This window comes from Pogona vitticeps, chromosome 3, assembly GCF_051106095.1.
Source record: "Pogona vitticeps strain Pit_001003342236 chromosome 3, PviZW2.1, whole genome shotgun sequence".
Classification (NCBI taxonomy): domain Eukaryota; kingdom Metazoa; phylum Chordata; class Lepidosauria; order Squamata; family Agamidae; genus Pogona; species Pogona vitticeps.
In genome coordinates this window covers 180,013,559-180,027,793 of record NC_135785.1, presented here as the reverse complement: position 1 = coordinate 180,027,793, position 14,235 = coordinate 180,013,559, and positions in this window count along the sequence as shown.

Genomic DNA, 14,235 nt, shown 5'->3' with positions numbered 1-14,235 from the left:
TCCCCCTTTTCTTCCTTTTATCTCCATCTACAAAGCAACACTTTTAAGATTGTTCAGAATTGTATGTCTTGTGTATGTTTCTTGTATTGACATTTCCTTTGCATGACCAGTTAACTTTGCCCCATTCTTGTTCTGTGAAAGGCTAGGTTGTATTTCTAAAAGCTGACATTTTAGGTTATTGAAATGCTAGGAATTGGATAACCAGAAGAAAAGTTTGATAAGAGAGTTATATTTAAAGGACACACTACCCTAACATTTGCTCTTTTTTTAAATCACTAGATCCCTGGTTTTACTTGAGAATAGAAGAACCTATTTCAGGTTAGTGTTCTGTATTTATTTATTTTGTCGAAATATATATTACAGTCTGTGGCACTGAAGGCTGCTTATTTAGGATTCCCAGGCATCCCCCCCCCATCTATGCATTGACAAGACTCAGACTTGCTAAACTTTGACAGGTTAGCTGTCCACCCACCACATCAGAGAATACTTCATTCATTCTATCCTTCTGTTGGACCTCTGATGCCATAGGATGCAGAGCAGGGCTCTTCATTATGATCAGAGCTTTTGGACAAATTAAGGTAAGAAGTTGCATTTAAAGCATCGTCTTTATTTCTGTTCCATTGGGGCTTTGAAGATCAACACACACTACATTAAAGCAGGTCTGGAAATGAACTGATGTGCTTCCTTTTTCTATAGCAAATGAAAAAATTTAAATGTGCATAATTTGGAGCTGGACTGCAGTTCCCCGTTTTTATAATCCTGATCATCCAAATTACTGTGAATATTTTTAAATGGCTTTCTAAGCTAAACCATTTTACATGACTGTTCTGATGCACATGTTGTGGAAACTTCTCTCCCTTTTCCGTTTTCGGTGTGTTGTCCCCCTTGGAAATCAGGCTTCCTTCCTACTGGGGAAAGGCAAAAATTAGGGGTAAGGATGAGAGCAATTTTCTTGTTGACTGCGTCATACGGTATTTCAGCTCCCGGTTGTCACAATTCAGACAAACAAAAATGGACGAGAGCTGCAAAAAGCTGTCTCTATATAAAGTATGGTGACTAATCCAGAAGGAAGTGAGTGGAAAACAATTTTTATTATATGAAAGACTGACATCATTCCCCATCATATTCTGTCAAACATAAGACATTTTAAAATCTAAAAGAACTCAATTTGCTCAATAGCCCTGTTCAGATATTATTATTAGTGATTTGATTAACACCCAGTTTGGGGCAACACTATGGTGAGGAATTTTGGCCCTGTCATCACACATGCCACATAGTTCTCCCTCTGACATCCCCCAATACAAGGAAAACATCTGCAGGAAGGGAGTTTCTGGCTGTATGGTGTGTATGTGATAAGGGATATAGAGAATATTTGCTAGATTAACTGCTCTCATTGATTTAGGTCTTCTTGACATGAGAAGTGAGGAATTTTCAAACTCTGCAAGGTTTTTGCCTCCAGTGCGAGAACAAGACAAGGAGCACTAACTTTTTAAGGTCAAGGTCTCTGTAATTTGTGCACACCATCCCTGTACAAAGCTAGTGTTCTGACTTTTTCCTTTTTAGAACCACAACATTCACACAAAGCATGCACAATCAACTGGCTTACTGTTCAAAAAGATGGGAAAATCCATTCTGATATCTCTGATCAAAGTTGGAGCCACAACAATTCTGCACAGTTGCACAATCTGCATGGTTTGTGAACTGCCTTGGGTCCCATGACTGGGGGCAAGGTAGCATAGAAATTAAAATTAATCTCAGGGTGCCCCCAGAAGAAAGGGATGATATACCACTTCTATGTGCCTGGAAAACTATGAAGAAGGGTGTCACAATAAGTCAGAATTGTCTTAATGGCACAGAATTGTTATTATTAAGTGATGTACATATAAATGGAAACTTGACTAGTTATGGACTCCTTCTGATGCAGAGTGGCTCTAGATATATATTGGTAGGCATAGAAAGCCCCTTTCCAAATGCCTGAATATCTGTGATCTGGTTACATAGCATGTTTGTGCCATGGCCCTACCACTTCCTAATCTATTCTTTGAGAGGTTTCATTCCTTCCCTTGGGGGGTTTCATTCTCTCCCTCATCCTGTTGTGTGCTAGATATAGACTTAAAGAAACCACTGTACATAAAACAGAAACTGGTACTGTAACAGTTTTCATATGGCCACTTCCACACCATTCCCACAATTAAGTGTCTCTAACTGAGATAGTACAATTCTATTCAATTGTTTGTTGGTCAAAAATTAAATTTTGTACATGTTTAATTTTTGGACATCAACATATCTCCCCTACTCTGGCTGCCCTGCATTGGCTGCCCGTTCATTTCCACCTTGATTTCAAAGTACTAATGATGACATATAAAGCCCTAAACGGTTTAGGACCTGAATACCTGACAGAATGCCTCCTCCCACCTAGATCTACCTGAATCACTCATTTTAGTCAAGATGGGCGGCTGAGGGGGCCTAATGCCAAGGGAGGCCTGAAGAGAAAGAACAAGATATCGGGCCTTCTCAGCAATGGCCCGTCGCCTCTGGAACAATCTCCCCTCAGAAATTTGTCTAGCTCCCTCGCTGGGTGTTTTTAAGAGCCAGCTCAATACCTGGCTCTTTAGGCAGGCCTTCCCTCCTGTCGATATCTAATTTATTTGCTACTTTCAATTGTATTAATGTTGCTGTTTTATTTTTTTATTATTCTTGAGTGTTGTTAGCCACCCAAAGTAGACTTTGGCCTAGATGGGTGGGATATAAGACTTTGGCCGCCTAGAGTAGTCCACCACGACTAGATAGGTGGGATATAAATTAAATAAATAATAATAATAATAACAAACAAACAAACAAATGTTTGCAGCATTTTTTAATGTTATAATAAGAACTGCAGAGTGGGAAGGACTCTGTGGATCATCGAGGTCCAGCCCATGTCAAGGAGGCACAGCGGGCAGTTGAACTCCCAACAGCTGGCTCCTCAGTCAGAGATCTATGCCTTATTGTAAGAAAAGGAGCAGCAGAAACAGAACTTCTAGCATACCTTATTAGTTTTTGCAGTTGCACGTAATAACTGGCTGCATGATTATGCCAGGCTGCCTAGATTAGGGAAACATTCTTGTAAAGAAAGTTGTCTCTCTGTGTGCATATTATTCAGAACTACTAGTCAAACTGGAAACTCTAGCCCATCTGGTTTAGGTCAGAGAAAGGGTAAATCAGTAGTTGAAGGAAAATCTCTCTGATCCTCAAATAAGCCTATATGGGAAAATGGCATAAATAATATAAACCTAAATAATTATCCCTGTTTGATGTTGAATATTCTCAAGATGTAGATATGAATCTCTCAATGCAGAATGCCTAATCTCCCAGATGGATGTATTTAGTCAGTAGCCATATGGTGAACAGGCAGGGTGACTAACTCAGATATTTCCTTTTGTTAAGTTACGTGTGGCCATAATGTTTCTCAAAGGTACGGCAGAATGATCAGCTCAACATTATTCAATTTTCTTAAACCGGGTATCCTATAATTTCTCCCAGCAAGGCCTAGTGGCCCCGTTAATATGTTTTTTGGATGCTTCACTAACAAAATGTTGTTATCATACCCAGGAGCTATCTCATTAGGTACAAGAGGTGGGCACCATGTACATTTTCCCACTCTGAAATATTATAAAATACACCCCAGGTTTGAAGGTTGAGTGTTCAGTTACGGCCTGAAACTCTGGGAAAGGATTACTATAAACCAACCTGCTCCTCTAGCCAGAGAATGTCCTTAATCAATTATTCTCTCCTAAAGTTCTGGTTCTGGCCCAAAGGAGCTTGGTTATTTTTTACTTAATATTTCCTGTTCTTCTCACTAAAATGGCTATATAGCTCAGTGGCTTAGGTAGCCAGAAGTTAGCAGTTCCATTCCTCATTGTGCTTCCTGTGAAGTAGAGCCAGCCTGTGTGGCCTTGGGCAAGCTGCAAATAGCCCCAGGATGTGCCCAGAAGACAGGAATGGTAAACCACTTATGTATATCTGGAATCCTCTCCCCCCCCCCAAAAAAAGAAGGGTCACAATAAGTCAGAATTGACTTGATGGAACAAGATGAATTTTACACCTTTCACTCTCAGCAAGAAACCAAGACAATAATCCCTCTTTTCTCCTCAGAGAGAGATTTCTTTGTGCACTTTTATCCCATGAGAAATTCCATAGAATTTCTCAGATGTTTCATAGTCCCCCACAAAAAAAAGAGATAAACCTGTTATATGCAGAATTATTATCATTTCTTCACAAAATGACACATTTCCTGCCCAAGATTCCCTGGAAAGGGCATTGCATTGCACAGTGTTTGGAAGTTTCTTGCACTCAAGAGCAAGCAAACCTCCCCTCCCCCACAAATTGTTACATTAAATCAAACTGGACTGGAAATCTTGCTGGTGCAACAGAAAACCTTGGCATGTCCTGACATTGTCAGACTCAGAAATTTACCAAGAAAAATTTCATATACTTTCCACATGCCTATGAAGATCTGCTAAGCTAAATATACTCAGAGCACATATGAATTCAAACCATACCCAGTAACCATTTGGGTTGCCTTCTTCTGAGTTATTTCTCTTGGCATAATTTATTTTACCTCTAAATTTAACATCTCATTATTCTCATCCCTTCAGCATCTTACAATGAATTTATCCTAGAAACAAACACAAAATAAAATTTCATCAGTATTCTTCTCTCCAAGATGGATTATCCTGAAACCAACTGAACAGCAAGCTGAAGATCCAAATAGTCCTTGATATTCCTCATCATTATCCTTAGTCTGGGAGGTTTTTTGGAAACATATACAGTAGTTATTGTTTGTAGTCCATATTGTTATCCATGTACTTAACAAATATATGTTACATCCACTTTCCACATTGCTCTGACATTTCCTTTTTCTTTTTGAAAATCTACACAAAATTGCATTTAAATAAATGTTTCAAGTTGGATTTCCTTTCAAACTACAAATTATAGGTATTTTTAATTTGTTTTGATACTGATTTTTGATAAGAACGTTTGGAAAGTATGAAAACTAATGGATAATTTATGATTCACACATTAGGAACAGATCAGGTTGAGATTAGAATTCACAATGGGTGAATTCTTTATGCTTCGTTTTGCTTCCTTAATTACATGAGCACTGAAACTTGTAGTAAGTCTTCAAAACATGTTCTGAGAAGTATTAATTGCTGTGTCATATTGCAATTCCCCAAGGCTTTTTTTAAGTAGGGAAGTTGCTTTAGGCTAAACATTGGTCTAGACTTTGAGCATGGATATCTCATAGCTATCAAACCTGGTATTCTTTGTTTCCTTGCTTTTAAAAACATACTATTCTTTTCCAGTTAATTTTATTGAATTGACATATTAATTATCCTCTACTTATCTGGGAGTTGAAATAGAAGCCTATGTTCATGTGCAGACCATTTCCCTTAGATTATTGAGGAGAAAGAGTTCTCAGTACCTGACAGACTCAGTATACTTCCAACCAATACTGCCTGTCCTATTCCCATAACACAGATAGGATGGGTGAGGATGCTAAGCCTGAGGGAGGCCAGGAGGGAGGAACTGGCCCCGCTTGGCTGTCGCTCCTCAGCTCTGGAACAAATCACCATCTGAAATCCTCCTGGCCCTTCTCTGGCGATTTTCAAGTAAACATGAGAAAACTCTGCTATTCTGGCAGGCTTTCCAACATATTTTACCTGAGGAGCCCACTGTATCCACCAGCTATTAACTTGTTTTAACTGTCACCTACCTTTTAATGTATTTAATTGTAGTGCTGATTTTGTTTTAACTTTAATTTTTGGCATGTTGCCTTTGTGTGTTTCTGTAATTATGGTTGTGTTTATCATTGTAAACCTCAATAAAATGTCTGGCCAGATGGGCAGTATGGAAACCAAATCAATCAATCAATCAATCAATCGATCGATCGATCGATCGATCGATCGATTGATCGATCGATTAAATCTCTCTCTCTCTCTCTCTCTCTCTCTCTCTCTCTCATTTTGGCATCTGATATTTCATATATTTCATCAGATTGCACCAATAACCATCCCAGTAATAGGATTATCAAATTTGCAGATGATACTACACTAGTAGGACTTATCTCTGGGGATGATGAGTCTGCGTATCGGGACGAGGTATTACAGCTATCCCGCTGGTGCAAAAAAAATAATCTTTTATTTAACATCCAAAAAACCAAGGAATTCATAGTGGACTATAGGAAAAAAAGAGCAGACATTCAGCCACTGTATATAGATGGAGTTTGTGTGGAACAGGTGGTTGAATGTAAGTTTCTTGGGACTATCATAACAAATGACCTGACTTGGAGTGCAAACACCGCTGCGTTAATCAGGAAGGCACAACAACGGTTGTATTTTCTAAGGATTCTTAGAAAGCAACAATTGACTGAGAGTTTGTTAATCACCTTCTATCGGAGTTCAATTGAGAGTATATTATCCTACTGTCTCTGTGTATGGTTCACGAGCTGCACAGTGGCAGAGAAAAAGGCAATTCAAGGGGTGATCAAGACGGCCCAAAACATCATTGGCTGTTCACTCCCCTCTTTGGAAGAATTGTATAAGAACAGATGTAAGAGGAAGATATCTAACATACTGAAAGACTCCTCTCATCCGGGATATCAGCTCTTTAAACTATTACCATCAGGAAGGAGATTCAGGGTATTGAAAGCAAGGACAAGCAGATTCAAGAACAGTTTTTACCCAAGTGCAGTATTGAGTTTAAATGCGGGGCCATAAGTTTTTGGTGGACTTTTTAATTGCTGAGAGAAAACGGGGTATCTATATTTGGATGGTGAAAGTTGTGTATATTTTAACTTTTTTTTTGTAGTGTTGTCCAGTTTTACCTTGGGGAAGAGCACCTCATTTCGTTGCACCCACTTGTGAGCGCAATGACAAATAAATTTCTTATGTCTTATGTCTTATGTCTTATACTTGATATTGGTTCAATCAGCCACTCAATTACCTACTTTCTGTAATGTTGTCAGTCCCTAGTCCGTAGTTTAAACTGGATATAATTTCCTGATGATTATGAAAAACAAACAGTCCCAAAAGTTACTGTCTCATTTCCTGGTGCCAAAACATACACAACCACGTAATACTTCTCAGCTCTCTGTTTTACAGAACTGGATTATTTCTGAAGCCATAGGATTCAGAAATGCAACTGCAGGTTGCAGTTTTTAAAGCTTCTCCAGCATGTGGGAAGTTGTAAACAATGTTGCTCCTTTGTTTTTGTCTTAGTTTTCCTTATTTCATGTGGTGTGTTCATTGCTTGATTTGTTATAATTAAATATGTTGTGACGCAAGCCCTTCTACACACCTAGATGACTTTCCCACTTTTCAGATGTGCTGGAAGTAGTAACAGAGGTTCAGTGACAATAAATGGCAGTCTTCATAGATTCAAAGGTACTCTCTTTTATCCAGATATTTCTCTCTTTTATCCAGGTATTTTTATGAATAATGTCAGTACAGAATCAGACTGAATACAGTGGGATGGCCAGCAAGACTTAGGTGATCCAGGTTCATGTCCTCATTGTGTCATGGAACTCCCTAGGTGATCTTGGACCAGTCATTTTTTCTCAGCTTAACATCATTACTTTCAACATTTTAATGAGAACAAAGTGAATGCTAGGGTTGTTGTTTCTTTGGCCATGAAATTTATTTAACATTGCTTCAGAACATTACTTAGGAGTCACTTGAGGATTTATTTTCCTATCCAAATTTTTTTTTTAATTTTAAGAATTATTTTTAAATTTAAAGATCAATTAAATAGCAAAGAGTGTTGGGAATGAGTTCCTTGCAAAAATGCTGCTGGTTACTTGTACTAAGTAACAGCAAACCACCACCACCCATTTTAAATAAGCTACACTAACCCTAACACAAGATTTTCAGTAAAGGTTTCAAGACCTGCCTATGAGTTACAGCCACTTTCTAGTTTTGGGGAATCTCTTTAAATATATCTAATGGCAAACATATAGAGAAAAGTTGATGGAATTTTTAAAATATAGGAATCTTTCTTTATCTCCTTTATCTCTTATGTTTGATCTAGAGATGCTTCCCCTTCAGCAAGACTACGAATACCTTACATTTTTGTGTGCCAGAAATATTCCTGCTGTGTTGTCTCCTTTCTGGTGGCCTCTCTCGTATGTATATCTCCCATTCAAGATAAGTCTAAGAACTCTGGCAGAGTTCTTATTTTATATAATCACAGAAGGCAATACAGGTATTTTTTTTCAGTGGAGTTGATCAACCCTAAAAAATGAGGTAAATAGGGGAGGAGTAAGTGACAGGGCCATGAAATGGAACAAAATGTATAATGGAGAATATCACTATTTTCTTCAATCCAGGGATTTCTTTCTTTCTTTCTTTCTTTCTTTCTTTCTTTCTTTCTTTCTTTCTTTCTTTCTTTCTTTCTTTCTTTCTTTCTTTCTTTCTTTCTTTCTTTGGGAGCACTGTGCTTTTTCAGCTTGCTACTCCAGCTGTCAGAGTGATCACGTTACCACTTTAAGAATGATGAAGCTCCCACCTTTATGAAAATAAGATCAACGGTGGGGGAGGGCAAAGTATAGTTGGTGGGCTGCAAGGAGCTCCCAGCATGGCTGTAAAATCTCCCAATTTTCTTTCAACCTTCAGTGTCCCCTTCTCCCCCAAATTTTACCAAGCTCTGATACCATCTGCACCACTCCCACATCCCAATTTCAGTCGGGGAGTGCAGCTTGCCACCTAAGTTTTGTCCTTACTGATTTCTTACTAAACCCTCAGCCTGGAGTTGAGAATTACATTTCGACACCAGTCACACATCCCAGAGATTTCTAGGGGCAGAATGTGTTGTTTGGGAGATCAAATTAGCTCATACCAGCCACCAGTCTGGCACCATGTTCTGGACCTGCTGCAGTCTCTAGGTCAGCCTCAGGGGGAAGCATTGCAGTAGATCCAGGAGATGACCAATGTCCTGAGGGTTCCCTCATATACGTTGCTTAGGGTAGAGTTGGGCTATGAGCATCAGCTGGTTTAAGTCAGCTCTAGATATAACTGCAGTCTGGAAATCCCAGGTCCTGAAGCACACGCAGATTACTCACTTGATCCCTAAACAGGAGACAACCCCATCCAGTCTACGGGTAATCCCACCCAGCCTGTCTGAGAGAAACACACACACACATCCGTGCTGTCAATAGACCCAGCTAATACTGAATAATTTATACTTGGTCTCCATTTCTTCTAGACCTACTCCTCCAGTACTGAAAAAAAGCATACCACGTTACATGGAAGCTCTGCACTTCCAAAAGATGAATATGTGGTTGGTGGCAGAAAGAAGGTGTTGTTTATAGTGAGACCATCGTTGTTGTTTAGTTGTTTAGTCGTGTCCAACTCTTTGTGACCCCATGGACCAGAGCACGCCAGGCCCTCCTATCTTCCACTGCCTCCCAGAGTTGGGTCAAATTAGAAAACAAGTGCTTCAAAGTACAGTTTTCCCCAAGGAAAGTGAATGTTAAGAGATCTTTATATGTACACCACAAGCTATCTCTTGTGCTTGAATTGGGGCAATCCACACGTGGTAGCCTGCAATGAAAAAAAAAAGTCTGCCTTTCCACAAGTGGAGGTCTTCTTGCATATATGACCAAAGTAATAACACAACCCTGTAAATGAAAACTTAGTAAGCTAAATCTTAATACTCATCTCTGACTTTCATGAAGCTGAATTACAAAGCAGAGATCTATTTTATTTTGAATAGTAGGTGTTGTTTTGTCCCCTTTTTTGTTTAAAGTAATTACAGATACTTTCACTACAAGAATTATTCCAAAACATTTTTATTTTATTTTTATTTATCTTTTATTTTAATTTTATTTTTGTTCAAGTCCCTGTAGAAGACAAATGCAATTCTTTCCCTTGAATACACAATGCACAAATAACCAGAATGCTGGAAAGATTTATGATTAAGATATAAATTTTTCATAATGCTTGATAATATCTCCACAGAATTTCTTCTCCCAGGAGAGTAAGGTATCACTATGAGATAACAGATCACTTTTAGTTGTTTACTTCTGCAGTGTGTTATATAGCCAGTAGCTAACCCTTAGATTTCCCTCCAGCCCTTATGATCTTTAATGATAATAATAATCATCATTGTCAAGTTAATTCTGATTTCTGACGGGCTTTTTCAGGATTTTCTAGGCAGAAAGTGCTCAGAACTGGTTTACCATTCCCTTCTTCTGGAGGCGTCCTAGGACTGTGCAGCTTGCCCATGACTACACAGGCTGGCTCTTCTCTTGGGAGGCACGGTTGGGAACCGAACTCCCAACCTCTGACTCCACTGCCAGAGAGAATTACAGTATATTTATAATGGTAATTTAGAAACAGATGGGGAGAGAGAAACTTTCATTGGAGATAAGTACAAATGTCTTCTTAAGATACCCCAAATCAACAAAGACAAGGAATTTAGCAATTATTTTTCATATCCACAGCTGGAAGATGGCTATTTTAGAGGTCAGATGAATATTCAGATTAGACCCCCTTGGCTACATTTTCTTCAGAAGAAAATCTGAGCTTGGAAACATGTTTAATATTAACATGTAAGCATAAAATTAACTTTTTTGTTAAAGGGCCCAAATGTCACCAACATGTACAATGTTTTAGAAATAATATTTCAGAAGTAATATTAATATCATTTTAGTTATTAAATATTATGCATTGCAGAGAACGTATGTATGTGTATATTCTTCCCCCTAAAGAGAACAGCACCCATGCACCTCCCACAAAAGATTGCTTTGATTCTTATACTGAAATGTTTTTGGACTACAACTCCTGGAAGCTCTAGCCAATAAGAGGAAAGGTCATCCTTTCTTGGAGCTGTACCCCAAAATAGGTGAGACCCTAAACTCTGATGCAACTTGTTGTGCCATCAAATCACTTCTCTATGAATGAGTGACCTCCAAAAATCCCTGTTCTCCAAAAAGCTCTGTTCAGCAAACTCAAGACTGTGGTTTCCTTTACTAAGCCAATCTATCTCTTATTTAGTCTTCCTTTCCCCCACCCCCACCCCATTGCCTTTCATTTTTCCCAGCATTATTGTTTGTTTTTCTCTGAAAGAGTCTTGTCTTCTCCTGATGTACCCAAAGCACAATATTCTCAATGGGAACCATTGCTCTACAGAGATCAAATAACTGTTTAATTGCATCCACATAGACTTTTCCAGCACAACACTACAAGTTATTGGAGAAAATACAGTGAATGCATATTAAGGAGACTTCCCGAAATGCTCACAGTGACCAATTTCCCACCACGTCCTCCGCCTCCACAAAGCAGTCATGTAACTGAAAACAACTGGGTGCTGCAACTAATGGTGTCTACTGTACAGGAGCTGTCTCATACTATAACCAGCTCAAGCTTCTTTCTATGGCAGTGGTAACACACAGGGAAAGATATAGTAGTCCCTCTCCCTCAATGCATGTTGTCTTGTGCTGGGCCCTTTCCTCTCTTGGGCTCTCGTGAGTAGGTAAATTCAGGAAACCTGGGATCTGAATTTATGCTCCTTGACCTTTTGAGGACAGAAAAATACCTTTTATGGGCCAATTATTCTAGAGGGGAATAAACAGGAAGCACCTAGATGTGCCCCTTCTGGTTTGTTTGTGTTTGTGCTTAATTTGTTGCATGTGTGGGGTTTAAGGGCTCTCCAAGTCATGATGTGAAAACTGCCACTTCCGAAAGCCTCCTGAAACAGAAATGGATGAGTTTGGGGGGGGGGGCAGGGCATGTTTTTGTTTGTTTATTTATTTATTTATTTTTGTCTTTCTTGCCTACCCTGCTTTCAAGGCATTTCTAGTCTATGCATTAGACTGCTTGTCCAACTTCACCTTTCCAGTGTGACATTTCTTTTCACCTCTGAGATTTGGTGCAACTTCAATGCTAAATTCAGAAAAAACATACCAGGCTGAACCAATGTTACTATGATTGGACAATGTTGTGGTCTCCATTTCATACTGTGGAAAAGTATGACAAAGACGTTCATAGATGATTAAATACAGTTATGGGTTAGAAGTATACTGTGTTTCAGACAACAACACTGACTTCATTTTTACCTTTCTATGTTTCCCATTGTTGAAGAAGTCTCAGTTCCTCTAGTACAATGCTTCCTAACCTTGAGTCCCCAGATGTTCTTGGACTACAGCTCCCAGAAATACTGGTGAGCACATCTGGTGGTGAAAGCTTCTGAGAGTTTTAGTCCAAGAACATCTAGGGACTCAATTTTGGAAACTCCTACTCTAATACTTTGTGATAAATAAAAAATTTAGTCTATTTTGCTAATCACTAACTGCCAGAATAATGTACCATCTTGTCTTTTGTATTTCATTGATATTTCATTTCAATTTCCCTGACCTTATGTTTTAATTCTGTACTTCATGATATACAGTATATGGGGTGGGGGGAGGCAGGGCCTATGATTTGGAATATATTTTATATTGCTTTAGGCACAATTTCCACAAAATATTTGCAAAGTCTTCTTCTTTCAAACCCCTTCTCTGCCATTTTGATATATAAGCAAAGACACTAATAAAGAGAAGACTCAGTCAGCAACTCCCCGGAAGGTTTCCCCCCCCCTCCAAAAATTGAAAATTAAAACAAGGACTGTATCTTTTCAAGCTTCACCAAACTTGGAGGGATTGTAGAGGAGAGTCAGGGATTTTGGTGTCTTTAGATGCCTGGGGGGATTTTATAGCACAAAGAATTTATTAATAAAATTTGCTGAAATTCATTGATTCATATTCATCAGGGAGATTGATTTGAACAAATACGAGTCAACAAATTTTTGATTTTTGACCATTTTTTTTTCAATTCATTTGTAAAATTTGTGCCTATGTCTGTATAGCAGCTTCATATGTTCTTATGTACCTATGACATAAGGAGTAGATAATCATTCCTGTCCTGGATAGGCTTTCCATGCTTAGAGGGCAGCAGCTATTCCTCACCTCCCCAAATATTCATTTTCTTGACATGAAAGTGAAATGTTTGCACAGGAGACACTCCTGCTTGCATATAGGTTCTACCTGCAAAAAAGAACCCATTTTGCTGGGTTCGTTCTTGCATGTACCTCTGGCATGCAAGCAGAAACATCTCCCCTGCAGATGTGTTAGTTTCCATGTGTAGAAAATTACAAAAGTGTGGGGGGAGGCCTAGGTTTTCACCTTGAAGCATGGTGGGCATATTCAGGTAGGAAATGGCTGAATATTTCTGCAGTCAGTTCTTCCACTACAGTGGAAGTCTTTTCAGCTTTTGTATTTTTCCTGAGCACTGCCAGCTGGTCCACCCACAAACTTGTTTAAAAAGTAGACTTCCATGACATTTCTCATCTCTGAGCTTCCCCCTTTTCTACACTGCTTGTGTGTGGAGTGGGGTCATGTAAAGACACTAATTAATAGGGACATTTAAAGAAACGCCCAGTATTGATGGCAAGTAGTGAGAGTATTAAAAACTTAAACAGCATTAAATAGCAGGAGGATTAAAATCCTAAATAGCAGATAATACTAATTAATTTTATTAATGTTTTTATCATTCATCACAAAGATGGTGGAAAGATATTAAGATTTGTGTTTTCACACCTTAATGACAGTGGATTTCAAAGATAGCAGAATGTTAGAAGAGTGAAAACGATATGGTATTATAGATCATTTATAATGTAAGCTTAATCACACTTCCTTTTTTTTCCAAAAGCAGCACTGCAATATTCCTGCAATATGTATGTTTTGTGCTACCTGAGCTAGACAAAGTCACCTTTACAAAGGCAGAAGACCTATTAGGATCGTCTGCCTGGGTAGGTATAATACATGAACTGCAGTCTTTGCTGCTGTATGCAGATCTATTACAAAATATTTAGCGTGAATATCTGTTACAGTATAGGAGGCAACTGCGTATTTTCCGAGCATATTGAAGCAGCTGATACCACAAATATCTTCTTAAATATGTGCAAGGTTGAGATAAAACATAGACATCTTATTAGCAACTTGTGAAATATAGCACTAATGCTGGCAGGGCAGCAATGGTTGTCACAGTGAAGAGTAGTAGTAGTAGTAGTAGTAGTAGTAGTAGTAGTAGTAGTAGTAGTAGTAGTAGTAGTAGTAGTATGAAGAAGAAGAAGAAGAAGAAGAAGAAGAAGAAGAAGAATTCACATAGTACTATAAGCAGTTGCAGATCTCAGAAATCACATCGTCTGAGCTACAAAAAA